The sequence below is a fragment of the Anoplophora glabripennis genome, unplaced genomic scaffold (genome assembly GCF_000390285.2).
Source record: "Anoplophora glabripennis isolate ALB-LARVAE unplaced genomic scaffold, Agla_2.0 scaffold739, whole genome shotgun sequence".
Lineage (NCBI taxonomy): Eukaryota > Metazoa > Arthropoda > Insecta > Coleoptera > Cerambycidae > Anoplophora > Anoplophora glabripennis.
In genome coordinates this window covers 101192-116200 of record NW_019416833.1, presented here as the reverse complement: position 1 = coordinate 116200, position 15009 = coordinate 101192, and positions in this window count along the sequence as shown.

Here is a 15009-nt window from a genome sequence, read left to right as displayed (position 1 = left end):
CCTAATAAAATAAAATGTTTGAAAAACGAATAGTGGTCCATATCTCCGCAACCGTTACTTTGCGGACCCATGTTTATTAAGACTTTTCTGCTTATTTTGGTTCATACTATTACGTCCTGAAATATTTTACACTCTTTTTTTAACACCCTATATAATTATTAAATTATACTTATAACTAACAATATTCAAAATTGTATAGGTACCTATGTGTTTCAGAGCTACCTTGACAGGCATTATCTCGGAAACTAGTCGAGATAGAAAGAAATGTTATATAGAAAAGGTTTTCTGCTTAAAAAGATGCGTTTAATCATTTCATTTTCAAATATGCAGGGTGCCCCAAAAATATGGTATATTGCGGAATTTTTTTAATGGAACGCCCTGTATATTTTTAAATTTTCGGGTTCTCCTTTTAGTTCTGAACATATTTGATTAACGTTCTTGAGGCAACGTAAAAAACAATTTTGGAGTGACATTTTTTTAATAAGTACTCTCAGGAATAATACAAAATAAAAAACATTATAGCTATTATAAATTTGCTCAAATTGTCGGCCATATTCATTTTGACACAATTCATACCTCCTTAAAATCCAGCTCCCTCCAAATCTTTCAGTCAAAAAAATGCGCTACAACATGCGAGTTATGAGGTGGTGGCCCATTTTTTAATTTTTAAATTCATACTGCCAATTAATTCTTTTATCCACTATCACTTTATAATCGGACTTTTATCAACACAGATGAACCGTCTAAAGTGATACTTTATCCACTAGTGTAATAAAGTAACTTTATTTCACCAGTAGAATAATGAAAAAATTATAAACCAATAATAAATCAAATTTAATTAATTTATTTATTAACATTAACATTTACATTTATAGTAATAGACTTTCGTTTTTTGTTTTATCACATTTAACTTCCTTTCCGTTAATAATAGTCCTTGCCATAATTTAGCATTGTTGCCATCATTTTCGGAACGCATAACATCTGCCGAAGTTTATGTAGACAAGTTACGGATGTCTCTTCTTGTAAGGAACAGCTTTATTTGCCTTGGATTTTCTTTGCAATGTCAAGTTTGTTGGATATAGACTCAACAAAACTTTCTGCTACAGAGGAGCTCTTCCATCCACCATGCCGTTTATTGGCCAATAAAGTTGTTGAAGTGCACATCATTCGATGGCCAGTATATGCTTCTGGATTTGCGACAATCAGGAATGAAGCAACTATTGAGGGTACCTCTTTTGCTTTGTATCCTCTCGATTCACTCTTCAAATAAGGAGTGAACTTGTTATATTTTCCAATATCTATATTTTTGTAGATCTTTATAGTAACCTTCAACATCAAATACTTCGACCACATAGATGAAATTGCATATTTTTTCTTAAAATTTATAAAATACGATAGCATGTCTGATTTCTTCATTTATTGTAATTACTCTCCGTTTTTCCCTTCATACGTTAAATTCGGCGAACGCTTTTTCGTAATGTTTCCTGGATTTCACTAGCAATAAATGGAAAATTGCTTCTTGGGTTTCTTCAAAAACAGCCACAGTAAACGCAATTACTTTCTTGCATTTTTGCCAAATTCAAATAGAACTGTTTATTAAGGAGGCTCGATACCGAAAAAAAAATGTTAAGAAAGTTTTCAAAGCAATTGAAATCTGTTAGTAAATATGCAAATTGTCTCGTGTAAAAATATCAGATCGATTGCCAATGTAGTTTTTTTGAAAAATGGTATTAAAAATTATGCTCTTATTTTACAATAATGTAATGATTTAATTACCCCAAATGTATGTTATTATTTTAGAACCAGTGTACTAATGATTTACTTATCTTACATACTTTTTTCTTTTTACGGCTTGTTGTAATTGCACCTTGATACATTACAATCGACGTCAACAAACAATGTCAGCGTTAGTTAAATTTATTTTTCCTATTTAGCTTATGGATAGATTTAGAATTGGTAAGCACGTATGTATATTTAATAAACGTTACGAAAGAATACTTCAAATGCTTTAGTGATTAATGCAGCTTTTATTACAATAGACATCAAATTCACGTCACATCAACATTTAGGTAAGATTTCTGTTGATCTTTTAAATAAACTAAAAATCTAACACTCTGTAATAATACTTTTATAATTGAGAAATCTATCAAATAATTATATTTCATTATAGGACTGTTTAAGAACTTTAGAAGAAACTGTAGACACTCAAGTTGAATCGTTAAAGAGGAAAGTTTACATATGCTAATTTTATTAGTCGAAGGAAAATTCTTAATTATCAAATTTTAGGGCTAATGAAGTTGATTTAATTAGCAGACTTAGACTAGTCAGGCGGGTTTTCCCGCATTACGTCTTCGTAAATTATTACCTAAATAACACGCCTTCGAAGATAAAAGCGAAATCATATTGGCCTTCTAATAGACCCCATACACGATCAAACAATTTGCACAACAGAGGGCATTGTGCAAACATTTTGATCATGTATGTCTTGATTGGAGCTGTTGCGCAACAGTTTGTGTAAATTCGAGCTTGTTTGAAATTATTTGTGTAACACGTGACTTACTCAAACAGGTTTGAACGTGTATGTGGATGTTTGAAGGTGTTGTACAACGTTACAAACGAATAGTGGCATACAACTAGAGTTGTTCGAGCCGTTTTAAAAAAATAAATTAAATGGGTTTATCAACGATACCAGTCAAACGCGAACAAACAACTTAAAAATATAAAAAATTGTCTATTTTCAATAAATTTGCACAAACTGTGGTATCACCATTATACAACATTATGTTGTACAACAAAAGTTTGCGCAAATTGCTTGATGGTGTATGGGGCCTATTAGTAACTGAGAGGGCAATCTTTTCTAGTGGTTCAGTAAAATACTAGTTTTTTTTATACAAGGGTGATTCATAAACGGCCATTAAAAATAAAACCTCATATACTCTGTATCTCCGCCACTGGAACATCTAAATTTTAGGAAAAGGCCTCAGATTTTGGACAATGTTTACATAAATGCATGTGGCCCATTTCAAATTATTTCACTTACCAGTTTTTAAATTATTTAAAAAAATTAAAAATTAAGGTTAAGATACAGGTCGTTAACGCCTTTTTAACAAAGAGTCCTAAATAAAAACTTTACATGAAAGACTACCCTTAAAATTCACCAAAGAATACGGTCACAGTTTGTGAGTCACCTTGTATATATTAAACAAAGTTATAAATATAGATATATATTGGCAATATATAAAAAAAACGGTCTTCTTCTAATGGAGTGATATTTAAAAATATGGCGAATGCGCCGCGTGTAAAGAAAATAATTTTATAGACACTATTCTTCACATTATTACAAGCATTCCATTGACAATGAACCACAGATTAGTAATAGATTTCTAATGTCACAATAAAGTGATTGAATAAAATGTCATAATGAGATTATAACAATACATTTCCAATTACAGGTTTATAAATAATTAAAATGCCATTGTTTTAAAGATTTTAAAGAAATTAGATTTGATGATAATCAGAGCAAATATTATTTTTTTTTTGTAATGGGAATATTTAAATTACTTACTATTCATTTTATGCTCATCTGTGGGTGTTAGTTGCAACTTGCAGCACATAAAATATTGTCATTTCAACAGCCAAAGCTGACCTGTTTTTTTAATTATTATTAATACCTCGGAAACTTAATTTACTCGCTTTGTGATACGTAATATATGGATTCACTAAAGAAATATATGTATATTGTATATAAACAAACTAAACATATAAAAAGTAAGAATATTCAAATTGTTTAAACAGTTATTAATAAAGAGACATACCTGATGTATTGAAAACAGTAAGTGAAAATTATGAATTTGAAAAATATGTAAAGTACCCAAAGATTCACGTCGTCCAAATAATCATACGTATTAAAAATAATGTAGGTACTTACCAAAAAGCAAAATTCAGTAATTTTTAAATGCACAAGTACAAAACAAACTACAACATATTATGCTGAAAATGTCCACCACTATTTTCGATGCACGAATGACACCTTCGATTTCAAATTTCGCGCACTAGCTGGAATTTATCCTTATTTGATGGGCAGCGGCAAAAATTCGTTCTGGCAAGTTTTCGACTGTCGAATTCCAGATACCAACTGAATTGCGTATTGTTGGTTGTTGAACACTTTAGTGCCTCGTATTAACCACCGCGCCGTTGTCACATTGCTCGATATGAATTTTATCTAATTTTGAATTTATTACAACGTTAACTATTTTTTGGAATTAAGCATAAAGTTCAAAAAGTACATTGTATTTTATGGTATTCTATGCACGAAGTTATGTCATATTCCTTAATTAATAGAACTTTTGTACATCAAGCTGGAGAGTTTGATATTTTTTTTATCGTTTTCCACGATTACACCCCATTACACACACATACAGGTCTGGCCAGGTAATTATTTCGCATAGACTAAGTAAATTACACGCATCTCCCCTTTCAACTTCGGGTGGAAGGGGTCGGACATGACATACGGACATGACATATATCATCGAGGCTCCGACTCGGACTCTCGTAATTGGTTGGCTGTGGGAGCGCACGTGCCCCGTTGCATTTTTTGTGAACCGACCAAATACCTAAAGCGCTTTGCTGATTGTTTAGTTTTATTTTTATTATTATTCCACTCAAACCTTTGCTAAGAGATAGACGGAATATTACAAAATAAAAATGATGTACAGTGTCGAACAAAACATTAATATTATTATATGGTATTGTCGTGCAGAAAGTGCAGAGGAAGTCGTTGGTCGATTTATATTTTCATTCCCCGACGAACCAATCCCCACTGCTAGAACTCTTTTGAATATTTTTCATAAGCTTGAGGAGTGTGGATGTGTTAATCGGTGTACGAAATGTAGCAATCAGGAACCTCGTCAAATTTCTGAGGTAAGGACAGAAAAAGAGGTTAATGTCTGTGCTTTTGTGGAAGTAAGTAGGCCGCGTTCTTCCTCCCAAATTTCCGAAGAACTTGACATTCTAAGTCGTACAGTTCGTCGCATCTTAAAAAAGAATGGTTACAAAGCCTATAAAATGCAAACTTCTCAATAAATTATTCCTGGTGATCAAATAAGGCGTATGGAGTTTTGTGAATGCATTAGGGAAAAAATAGATGAAAATAATGCATTTGCTTGGCAGATTTTATTTACAGATGAATCATCTTTTTCCCTACTTGACCGCCATAATCCTTCAGCGGTCCAATATCTGTCCCGGGAAACAAGCATTTAAGTATACCATTAGGAACGCAGTACCCTCAAAAGGTAAATGTTTGGACTGGCATTTTAGGCGATAATATTGTGGGTTCCTTTTTTATCGATGGTAACTTAAATGCTGAAAGATATTTTATTTGTGTTGTACCAGCTGTATGAAACTTGGATGTAAATTATTTTGAGGCAATTTGGTTTCACCAAGACGGATGTCCTGCAGACAACGCAAGGCCAGTTCAAGATTATTTGGAACAAACTTTTCCTGAAAGGCTTATTTCCACAAGAGATATCATACCTTGGCCTCCTCGATCTCCAGATCTGACACCCTGCGACTTCTTTTTATGGGGTCATTTAACGCAACTTCTCTACAAACATCGACACGAAAGAGCCGCAAATTTGGACGAATTACGGCTTAAAATTAGAAACATTTTAGGATCAGTTGCTCCTGAAATTTTGTCAAATGTTCGTCAAGAATTTTACGACAGGTTAGGGTATGTGAAGCTCAAGCAGGTGGTTTGTTTGAACACCTTTTTAGTTGATAATCAACTTTTATTTAATAAGCATTTGAAAATAATTCATTATTCTGCTTAAGAATTACCACTCATTTTATTTTAGAATACCATTTTAGTTTTTACTAAAGGTTATAAATAATTTGTAATAAAGTTGGAATGCTTTAGTATGGTCTCAAAACCTCTTATCATTCATGTAAAGAAAATATCGTACAAATAGGGTAATTACTGTACGTATGGCAACACAGCTGTCAATTCCAGGCCGTCGCTTGTACTCTTTATGCCATCGCAATAAATCAAAAACGTAATTATTGTCCAGTATTCTATGTTCCGTATGTACGTATCTTAGAGGTAAGTTGTTCCCAAATTCCTAATGCAAGACAGAGACAATAAACCAATAGTAAAGGAGAGTTTAGAACCGCAGGCTTTGCAAACTTCTTATGGCGTTTTTTATTTCCTTATATCGATGGCATAAAGTTATACAAACGATATGGGGGCGGAGTCAGAATTATTAAGGGAGACTGGTGAAATATTTATATAATTTACTAACTTTGTATAGGAAATAAAAATATGGCCATACTTGCTTAAAGGAATTTATCACAAAATTGGTGGGTGATTGAGCAATTTTGACTGCGGGTTCGAGTTCAGCACGCCACAATACATAGAATCTGATCAGTAGTTTTGGAGTTATTCTGAAAATATGTCTTTGAAAGTATAATTTATCACTCTGTAACATTTTATTTATGTGTATATAAAACCTCGCTTAGAGTGATATTTTCATTACCCTCTTCTAGTTTGATCCGTATTTGAGAAACACCCTGTGTATCAATTCATTTGATGGGAGCTCATAAAAATAGTCGTTTGGTCCAAAAATTAAAAGAAAACTTGCCTAGTTATAAATAAGAACCACCATTTTTATGTCTTATCAGTATCGATTAACCACGTGCGTAATTTAGTTTTAATGTAAACTTTTCAGCGTTAGTCATTTAACACAAGAATTGGAAACAATTCCTACACCAATACTGACGTATATCAGGCTCTTCAGCAAATTGAAAAGGTGTTTAAAACGGGGAATAGCCGATAATTGAATAACGCCAGCTACCCTCGATGTTCCGTTGCACTGGAAATTTCATGGATAATTCATCGCACTGTTTGCATCACTTGTGATTTCCATTTAGGTTATAACCAGTGCATACATTTACACCGATGTGAATTTGAAGTGAGTCGAACAAGATTTGGATCAAATTTAAATCGATGTCCCATTCAGCAGGACACAGTGAATTGAATATGTTTTTACTTAAACTGGACAACCCTGGACTTTATGCTCAAGTTTTTCATGAGTGAATTGGCACAGTAACGTTTCAGATTAGCAAATATTATAAAAAATATCGTATTGGATTAAAGTCTTGAAGGATATATTGTTGGCCAGGATAGTTAACATATACTTATGGTTATGTCGTAAGCTTAAACAAATGAAAACGGGAGAAGTCATTACTCAACTAGAAAGATAACCGTCATACAGCGGATTTTTAATTACTAATTAAGTATAATATGTAGTAAATAATGTACACTACAATTACGAGTATTACCTACAAACTAGTTTCAGTGAATTGTAGCCCTATCCCTAAACAAAAGCAAGCAATCATCAGAAAGACAAAAAATATTTTGTTAGATCTACAAAATTATAAAAATGTGTTTATTAAAGTAGAAGATGAGAAATCTTGTTTATCACCTAAGTTTGTAGGTTGAAAGGAATTTTAAAGGATAACAAGAGGTTGGCAGTATGTACCAGGCTCGGACACTGACGGAGCGACTCGGCATTGAAATATTTGAAAAAATTGTTCCCATTTTTATTCAGCCATACCCATATCCAGGTCCAGTCGCCCAGTTGAAGAATGAGCGCGCGGGCAAACGCGGCACAAACACAGCCGCACTGGGCCACCTGGATATAAATTCGGTTGTCAACAACGGAATTTGGTGTGATTCAGGTAATTTTAATTTATTATAGGCACCTTCTATTAATCATTCATATTACAATTGTGAAAGGGAGAAATAATAGGGATATTTTGTTTAATAATATTATCACAACATAGCATTTTGGAGACCTTTTGAAACGGAATTAAACGAAATTTACCATCAATATAATAAAATTGTTTGAGGAATAATTAAGGTATGTTGTTGGTCAAATGAACATATAGAAATTTTCTGCACATTATAATATACAAATTTTTTGCTTTTAGCAGAAAACTTTTTAGGGACGCCTATGATACCCATTAAATTTTATTGCTAGACGTTTTTATACATGTTCAACTGACTTCGGAAAAACTATAGGTACGAGTAGTTGTCAACAACTGTTCAATTCTTGTCCACCCACGGACACATTCGGGTCCATCTTACCCAGTTTTTACGAGCTAACACAAATGTTTCTGATTCTTGTCCGTTTTGAACCCGAAGTTATTTGCAGTAGCTATGAAACGTTCTCAAAAATAATTAATAGTGTCCACTTCGGTGCGAAATACTTCATTTTTTAAATATCCCCACGAAAAGAAGTCCAAAGGATTTAAGTCGGGAGATCATGGCGGCCATGGTACCGGTCTTTCTCGTCCAATCCACCGTATCCCTTGGAATTTATTAAGGTACTCCCGAACGTTTTGTCGAAAATGCGGGGAAGCACCATCGTGCAAGAACCACATTCGGAATCGGACAGCTAAGGGCACATCTTCCAGAAGTCCAGTCAGATCATCTCGAAGAAACTAGGGATACTGAACCCCATCCATTCGATTTCTAATACCAATCAAGGAAAAGTGTTGTCTGAAAATATTTATTTGTAGCACAGTTTAGTTTTTTAATATTTGTCAAAACAGTGTAGTGAAAAATGAGAATTCATTGAAGCGTTTTTTTAAATCAAGTTAATGGTGTTCTATCAAACTTATTAGTGACATCATCGAAGTTTTTCCCGATGAATTTAAAAACTTGTCCTGTCTACTTTACAACTACAATCAGTGGCAGTTTTTGACCATACCACAGAAGGCGTAAAAATTTATGTACGAAGTATCGAACAAGAAAAGTCAAGTATAAATGGAAAGTTTTATTTTAAATACTATTGAAATATAGGGAAAATATGCTAAACATTTTTTTTTTGTAGTAAAAGTCAATTATTCTTCTTTTGTCCGAAATAAACTTTTCAATTACTTATTCATTAAAGTTTAATAGTCGATTGATTTTTCAATAGATATCATTGCACGTGCTGTCAGTCTGTCATTACAGTCTAATTTAAATTTTTACCATATTTGAAAAAACAATTAAGATATAATACGTAAAAAAGCGGTGGATTACTATTCTTTGGTTACGGATGAACTAACCAGAGCCGAAACTGCATAATAAATCTGCGTTAGTCGCACTCCATCTTCCACTGCTGCCCGATAGTAACCATGACCACCACTATAAACACTTTACACCATTCTTATAAAAGGTCGCCTTGTCTCCAAAAAGGACAAAATCTGTAAAATCGCGTTCTATTCTAATTTTGTTTTGAACCCACTCGCAGAACTCTGATTGTCTTCTTCAATCTTCATCGCTTAATTCCTGCACCATACTACATGGTGTGGATGCCTTTTATTGTCCTTTAATATTCTTTGAATATTCTTCCAATATCTATTTTAAGACCAATTTCTTATTAACCAATATGAGGGTCTTCAGTGACAGTCAAAAGAACGTCTCACTCATTTTTTTCAGTGAATGTTCTTTTTTTCCTAACATTTTTACAATAAGCTTCAGTACCGGAATTATCAAAACTATCCATTACTTTTCTAAAAGTTCGTACACTGGGCTGCTTTCTCTGTGGATAGCGTTGATGATAAATTCGTGTTGCTAATAAAGGATTTTTATCACTTGCACCCAATACATAAATCAAATCAACCATTTCTGTTTGAGTCCATTTTGAAGTATTTTTAAACTTATAAACCATCACTTGTAAGTTTGCACTATTGACAATTAAACAACAACAGTAAACTTGCAGATTTTGTTATTTTATGTCAAACTCGTAATAAAAAGTAAATTTTGAAAAATTAAAGAGGTTTTGCTGGAAAAGTGGCAATATTTCCAAAAATAGTGATTTTAGGCGTAGAGAATTAATTGCAAAAGTTGTAGGTAATTAACAATTAATCCAAAAGTAAAATAATATACCGGGTGTTTCATTTAAAAAAATCGAGAAAATGTTCTTCGAAATTCGCTAAACTGGGGCCTATGTGAAGAACACCCTGTACAAAATTATAAATATTTTGCTATTTTGTTGTTTGTCCACATCTTTCGTCCGCATGCCTACAAAATATTTTTTCTTAATTACTGGTAGTACCTGCACAGTGGATAGATTTACAGAACCCTGTCCCAGTGAAAATTATCATATTTTTTCAAATAAGGCGATTGGCATGGCCGCATCGTATACAAAAAATAAAGAGAATTTTCTGTATAATATAAATTTATAAAAATATACAGTGTCCCATTTAAGAAAAATCACATTAAAGATGCTCCGCCCTAATGCATCACTCTGTATAATTCAAAATATTTTTAAACTGTGAACTCTTTTAAGTACATCACTTCCATAAAATATTTCTTTTCAAATCTTTATAATAAGGGAGATATTGAACTTTGTCACACTATTGGGCTACCTTGTATGTAGGTATAGCCGATATTTTACGTATTATCAATCTAGAAATATATTTACACGCAAAATTGGCTAATACGCGCAATCCCAAACTCATAAACCTTAAGACCGTAAATCCGTAAGCCCATAAAACCTTAACCCACAAACTCCAAACCCATGAACTCTAAAAATCGAGAAATAAGTCGAACTACTCATTTTCAACAAGGGATTTCTAAAAAACGGAAAATGATATCGGGATAAATCCAAGTGCGTTTTAGATAATATAGAATATGGTAGCTACTTTAAGACCCCATTAATGGTTTCAGCAAAAAAATTACATTTGCATGTGACATAACCTCAAATATGTAAAAGATCGCGATTTTGGCACTTTTAGGTTAGGATATTTCGAAAACCAGAGCCAATTTGGACCTGAGATTCGAATTCAGTACACTAATATCATTTAGGAAAGTATATTCGTGTTGTTGGGTTAAAATCTTGGCTGCTTGTGTTATCTAGATATCATTGTGAACTAAATTTTTAATAAATTTTTTTACTATGAAAATTTCTAGAGGGATCGGCGTCCCAGAGACTCCCGCACCAATCGCCAATGCCTATAACTATTTACTGGTTTTTAATATTATGCTACAGCCTGTTACTAACTTCGTATATTTTTCACAATAGGAATTCGTATTTTCCGCGAGAAAGACCTCTAACGTAAGTCCAACTAATGATTCTGCTTCTCAAGCACTAAGCCCCACACCGTAGAATCGTCAGTATTATGAAAGATTGCGGTTTGCCAACGATCATATCTCGTCAGGTTTTTGCACTTCCGCAGAGAAATAAATGACATCTGGCGGCTAGTATATTAGCATCGAGTTAATGCCGGTTCTTAATACATCTGCGGTGTTCCCCAGAGATTTAGCTCCGTCCCGCCGCCGCCGCGGCAAGGGTGATTCGTCTCAATTTGCCAAATTGATATCGACTTTAACAGTTTCGACGTTTAATAATGGCGGATAAATTGATTAAAAAATGTAATCAGAAAGTTTTTCCAGCCGGATTATGTGTTAGTAAACTGTACACGGAGCGGAAAAAATTAACGGGGATTGATTTACTTTGGAAGTTTTTAATTTGTCTTGTACGAAAAATTAATTTCAGCCGCCTCTTTCTACGGATAGTTCCGGCAAGTTTATTTTAATTAAAAGTCGATTTACAAGTGGAAGTTCTTGTTCTTTTAATTATTTTTTGCTATTAGCGTGCGTCAAGTACAGGATTTAATTAGAATAAAGAGTAGAAGAAAAATTGTTTTGCTTATCCTTAATTATACAGGTGTTTCCTAAGTAATCCAAAATATATAAACGATACTACCACAAATCGTTTTAAGTAAAAAAAATCCTATGAATATATCCTTTGTAATCTACAAGATGATTAAAATTAAGAAATTAACACATTTTTCCTTGTAAATGTTCCTTGCCAATTATTTTTCTGATTCATTTTTACCTAATCACAGTTTTAATAGTAGTACGCCCACATTGCCCTCTGTTGGCTCTAATACCCTTTGTGTTTTGAGGTTACCGAAGATGACATAATAAATGCAATTAAGAGAATGACAGGTAATTTTACAATGGGACCTGATTTACTTCCTGCATTTTTAATAAAAGACTGTAAAACAATTTTTGCTAAACCTTTAACGATCATATTCAATTCTATAGTTACATAGAAAGAATATCCACAAGTATGGAAAGAGTCGCGAATATTAGACCAGTTATTCTACAGGAAAGAGAGCGATTTCAAGAAGAAATTGATAGCAGCAATCTGGCGACGGGATCTTGTTAGGGAGGGATAGTTAATGAAAAATACATAAATTAGTACAGCCAATTTTGCCCCCACTCCGAATAAACAATGGTCACTGTAGTAAAAATTAAGTTTTTCTCAAATATAATTTTTCAGAGGCAATATAAAGAAAAAGTTTTCCAATGAAAATTGTTTGTATTAAAAAAACCTACAACTTCATTTTTTATGTATTAAAATCGGTGCATTATTTATAGAAATAATTGCAAAAAAACATGCATTTTTGCAGTGTTTTTAATTCTTAATAGCTTTTGCCATATACAACATAATTGAAAAAAATCGATTTTTTTAACATACCATAATTTTTAGACTTTTAACTATCATTTTCCGGCGTTTAAATTGATTTTTATGCACTCATTGACCTAGCTCAATCGTTTGAAAAAAAAAAACATGTTTGGGAAAAACAAATGAAATTATTCATAAACTATTGGACCGATTGGGCCCAATTTATGGCCCAATATATGGCAATATAAAGGGTTATAATACCCTCATTTTTAGTAAATTAAAATTCGCCTATGACCATTATTGCAAAAGCTATTAACAATTAAAAAACACTGCAAAAATGCATGTTTTTAACAATTATCTCGATAAATAATGCACCGATTTTAATGCATAAAAATGAAATTGTAGGTTTTTTAATACCTACAACATTCATTTGAAGACCTTTTCTCTATATTGCCTCTTAAAAATTATATTTGAGAAAAACCTCATTTGACTACTTTGACAATTGTTTATTCGGAGTGGGGGTAAAATTGGCTGTACTAATTTATGTATTTTTCATTAACTATCCCCCCCCCCCACAAGATCCCGTCGTTAGATTGCCGCAATCAATTTTTTCACATTTTTCCGTAGACTGACTGGACTATATGCCCCGTTTATAAAAAAGTACTAAGAACGACATAACTAACTACCGGACCATAGCTATTATAAGTAACTTCTCAAAAATCCTAGAAATAATTTTACGCAATAGACTTTATTTTCATATTGAAAAATCAATATCTCCGTACCAACATGGATTCATGAGTGGTCGTTCAACTACCTCAAATCTAGTTGAGAAAACCCAATTTATTGCTGAAGCTTTGGATGTAGGAAGGTTGATATTGTGTATACCTACCGATTTTTCCAAAGCTTTAGATCGGCTTGATCATGATTTATTAACATTGAAATTGGAGTCATATGGTATATCCTCTGCTTTATTATCTCTGCTTAAATCCTATTTTAGTAATAGGTACCAATTTGTGCAGTATCGAGGCTTTCAATCAAGTAAATGCCCTCAATCTTCAGAAGTTCCGCAAAGGTCAACCCTGGGACCACTGTTATTTATTATTTTTATTAATGACTTAACTGAATGCCTCGATGTCAACTATTTGCTCTTGTTGTTCTTGGAAGTTAAATCCTCTACTGATTGTACGACACTACAAGCAAATCTTGACATTACAGAATTGGTGTTCATGTAATAATTTACCTCTGAATGTAAGTAAATGTAAAATTATGTCTTACAGTCGACGCAAAAGTAATCTAGATTTTGATTATAAAATTGGAGAATCTTTTTTAAATAGTTACGCAATTTACTGACCTTGGTGTTACATTCGATACTAGATTATCGTTTGACGAGCACATTAGTTTAGTAACAAAATCTACTTATAAGAATTTAGGCTTTATTTTGTGTACTTCTAAGAACTTTCAGAATGTAAAGGTTCTAAATATATTATATGCAACATTTGTGCCTTGCAAACTTGAATAAGCATCGGTTGTTTGGAGTCCCATTTATAATATTCAATTAGAGAAAGTACAACGAATATTTTTAGACTATTAATTTTATTAGTTATGGATTTTATCCTTCTCGTGGTACACCTCAAGATTTATTGCTTTCTTGTTTTAATTTTAATAGTCTCTGTCGTAGGCGAATTATGTTTTCAATTATACCTATTCCTTTTTAAAATCATAAATAACACTTTAAATGCAGACTCGTTAGTCTCAAGGATTTTATATCATGTTCCTAGACTTAATTCTAGATTTCACTCTGTTTTACAGTTACCCACACCTCGTACCAATTTACTAATAGCATCTCCCGTATAACAAATGATTTCCAATTATCCGAAGTATGAAGATCGACTTGATATATTTTTTCATTCTATGAATTACATAAAAAATTGTTTGTCTAGCAAATGTAATCCTTATCTTGTATGTGTTAGTTAGCTTATTTGTTTTATTTGTCTGTAATTGTTTATAGTTAAATTCTTTGTCTGTATTTTTTATTGCTCTTTTACATTTTACATTTTATGTAGAACTTATACTTTTATATTAAATACTAGTTTGCCTTTTTCATTTAAAATTTATTTAAGGTTTTCTGTTTTACCTTATCCTGTAATTGGGACTTTGTCCCGTTGGATATTGTAACTTCTAAATAAATAAATAAGTATTTTATCACGAGAAATGCGTTTATCATGTACCTAAACAGCTGAAGCAAAGTGAGCATTGCCAACAACACTTTATTAGGGATGACTGAAGCTTAAAATTAAGGCACACTCATAAAAATTTTATGTAAAATTACGTACTAGATGGTTGGCTATTTTGACGACACTAGGTAGTGTAAAATTACATCATACAAGTAAAGTTACAAGTAAAGTTAAAGTATAATTTTACACTTTTTGTGTAAATCACTCAAAATGTAAATTTACATTGTCGACACCTCTGGTGTAATTTTACTAAGAAGCAGGTTTTGTAATATTTAAAAAATACATGTAAATTCACACTTTTCCTCATATATTAT